This window comes from Leiobunum rupestre, chromosome 2 (genome assembly GCF_980474605.1).
Source record: "Leiobunum rupestre chromosome 2, qqLeiRupe1.1.hap1, whole genome shotgun sequence".
In the NCBI taxonomy this organism is placed as follows: domain Eukaryota; kingdom Metazoa; phylum Arthropoda; class Arachnida; order Opiliones; family Sclerosomatidae; genus Leiobunum; species Leiobunum rupestre.
The window spans coordinates 2,595,001-2,597,500 of NC_143385.1; the positions used below are offsets into that span (position 1 = coordinate 2,595,001).

Below are 2,500 nucleotides of genomic sequence, written 5' to 3' on the forward strand. Positions count from 1 at the left end.
AGTACTTGGTAGGGTGACCACCTTAAACCCCGCGTGTCGTTCTCTTTTAGAGGGTGGAATACTTTTCTTTATATTTTGTAGAAATGGAATGAATTTTTAATTTCTAAAAAAAATGTTGTGTCTTGAAGTTCTTTGGCGCGCGCTCTTTAAAGTGGACTTCAACGACGATCTTACGGCATCCAACGGAGAGAACGGCCATATCACGTTGAAAACAACGGTTCTCGTCCGATCACCGAAGTTAAGCAACGTCGAGCGCGGCCAGTACTTGGGAGGGTGACCACCTGGGAACCCCGCGTGTCGTTCTTCTTTTAGAGGATGGAATACTTTTCTTTATATTTTGTAGAAATGGAATGAATTTTTAATTTCTAAAAAAAATGTTGTGTCTTGAAGTTCTTTGGCGCGCGCTCTTTAAAGTGGACTTCAACGACGATCTTACGGCATCCAACGGAGAGAACGGCCATATCACGTTGAAAACAACGGTTCTCGTCCGATCACCGAAGTTAAGCAACGTCGAGCGCGGCCAGTACTTGGTAGGGTGACCACCTGGGAACCCCGCGTGTCGTTCTTCTTTTAGAGGATGGAATACTTTTCTTTATATTTTGTAGAAATGGAATGAATTTTTAATTTCTAAAAAAAATGTTGTGTCTTGAAGTTCTTTGGCGCGCGCTCTTTAAAGTGGACTTCAACGACGATCTTACGGCATCCAACGGAGAGAACGGCCATATCACGTTGAAAACAACGGTTCTCGTCCGATCACCGAAGTTAAGCAACGTCGAGCGCGGCCAGTACTTGGGAGGGTGACCACCTGGGAACCCCGCGTGTCATTCTTCTTTTAGAGGATGGAATACTTTTCTTAATATTTTGAAGAAATGGAATGAATTTTTAATTTCTTAAAAAAATGTTGTGTCTTGAAGTTCTTTGGCGCGCGCTCTTTAAAGTGGACTTCAACGACGATCTTACGGCATCCAACGGAGAGAACGGCCATATCACGTTGAAAACAACGGTTCTCGTCCGATCACCGAAGTTAAGCAACGTCGAGCGCGGCCAGTACTTGGTAGGGTGACCACCTGGGAACCCCGCGTGTCGTTCTTCTTTTAGAGGATGGAATACTTTTCTTTATATTTTGTAGAAATGGAATGAACTTTTAATTTCTAAAAAAAATGTTGTGTCTTGAAGTTCTTTGGCGCGCGCTCTTTAAAGTGGACTTCAACGACGATCTTACGGCATCCAACGGAGAGAACGGCCATATCACGTTGAAAACCACGGTTCTCGTCCGATCACCGAAGTTAAGCAACGTCGAGCGCGGCCAGTACTTGGGAGGGTGACCACCTGGGAACCCCGCGTGTCGTTCTTCTTTTAGAGGATGGAATACTTTTCTTTATATTTTGTAGAAATGGAATGAATTTTTAATTTCTAAAAAAAATGTTGTGTCTTGAAGTTCTTTGGCGCGCGCTCTTTAAAATGGACTTCAACGACGATCTTACGGCATCCAACGGAGAGAACGGCCATATCTTGTTGAAAACAACGGTTCTCGTCCGATCACCGAAGTAAAGCAACGTCGAGCGCGGCCAGTACTTGGTAGGGTGACCAACTTAAACCCCGCGTGTCGTTCTCTTTTAGAGGGTGGAATACTTTTCTTTATATTTTGTAGAAATGGAATGAATTTTTAATTTCTAAAAAAAATGTTGTGTCTTGAAGTTCTTTGGCGCGCGCTCTTTAAAGTGGACTTCAACGACGATCTTACGGCATCCAACGGAGAGAACGGCCATATCACGTTGAAAACAACGGTTCTCGTCCGATCACCGAAGTTAAGCAACGTCGAGCGCGGCCAGTACTTGGGAGGGTGACCACCTGGGAACCCCGCGTGTCATTCTTCTTTTAGAGGATGGAATACTTTTCTTAATATTTTGAAGAAATGGAATGAATTTTTAATTTCTTAAAAAAATGTTGTGTCTTGAAGTTCTTTGGCGCGCGCTCTTTAAAGTGGACTTCAACGACGATCTTACGGCATCCAACGGAGAGAACGGCCATATCACGTTGAAAACAACGGTTCTCGTCCGATCACCGAAGTTAAGCAACGTCGAGCGCGGCCAGTACTTGGTAGGGTGACCACCTGGGAACCCCGCGTGTCGTTCTTCTTTTAGAGGATGGAATACTTTTCTTTATATTTTGTAGAAATGGAATGAACTTTTAATTTCTAAAAAAAATGTTGTGTCTTGAAGTTCTTTGGCGCGCGCTCTTTAAAGTGGACTTCAACGACGATCTTACGGCATCCAACGGAGAGAACGGCCATATCACGTTGAAAACAACGGTTCTCGTCCGATCACCGAAGTTAAGCAACGTCGAGCGCGGCCAGTACTTGGTAGGGTGACCACCTTAAACCCCGCGTGTCGTTCTCTTTTAGAGGGTGGAATACTTTTCTTTATATTTTGTAGAAATGGAATGAATTTTTAATTTCTAAAAAAAATGTTGTGTCTTGAAGTTCTTTGGCGCGCGCTCT

At 43.9% G+C, this 2,500-nt stretch overlaps 4 non-coding genes and 6 pseudogenes across 4 annotated transcripts; all 10 read left to right on the plus strand.

The window, feature by feature from the left end:
• LOC149954786 (5S ribosomal RNA) overlaps positions 1–45 on the plus strand; it is a 118-nt pseudogene extending 73 nt beyond the window's left edge.
• Positions 46–187: 142 nt separating this feature from the next.
• Positions 188–306, plus strand: LOC149954787 (5S ribosomal RNA). Its single transcript, XR_016478728.1, has one exon. It is a non-coding gene; the product is annotated as a 5S ribosomal RNA (ribosomal RNA).
• A 143-nt stretch (positions 307–449) lies between these two features.
• On the plus strand, positions 450–568 carry LOC149954788 (5S ribosomal RNA). The gene has a single exon (XR_016478788.1). It is a non-coding gene; the product is annotated as a 5S ribosomal RNA (ribosomal RNA).
• Positions 569–711: 143 nt separating this feature from the next.
• Positions 712–830, plus strand: LOC149954789 (5S ribosomal RNA; annotated as a pseudogene).
• Positions 831–973: 143 nt separating this feature from the next.
• On the plus strand, positions 974–1,092 carry LOC149954790 (5S ribosomal RNA). The gene has a single exon (XR_016478789.1). It is a non-coding gene; the product is annotated as a 5S ribosomal RNA (ribosomal RNA).
• A 143-nt stretch (positions 1,093–1,235) lies between these two features.
• On the plus strand, positions 1,236–1,354 carry LOC149954791 (5S ribosomal RNA; annotated as a pseudogene).
• Positions 1,355–1,497: 143 nt separating this feature from the next.
• On the plus strand, positions 1,498–1,615 carry LOC149954792 (5S ribosomal RNA; annotated as a pseudogene).
• A 142-nt stretch (positions 1,616–1,757) lies between these two features.
• LOC149954793 (5S ribosomal RNA) lies at positions 1,758–1,876 on the plus strand (annotated as a pseudogene).
• A 143-nt stretch (positions 1,877–2,019) lies between these two features.
• LOC149954794 (5S ribosomal RNA) lies at positions 2,020–2,138 on the plus strand. The gene has a single exon (XR_016478790.1). It is a non-coding gene; the product is annotated as a 5S ribosomal RNA (ribosomal RNA).
• Positions 2,139–2,281: 143 nt separating this feature from the next.
• LOC149954795 (5S ribosomal RNA) lies at positions 2,282–2,399 on the plus strand (annotated as a pseudogene).
• The last annotated feature ends 101 nt before the right edge of the window (positions 2,400–2,500 follow it).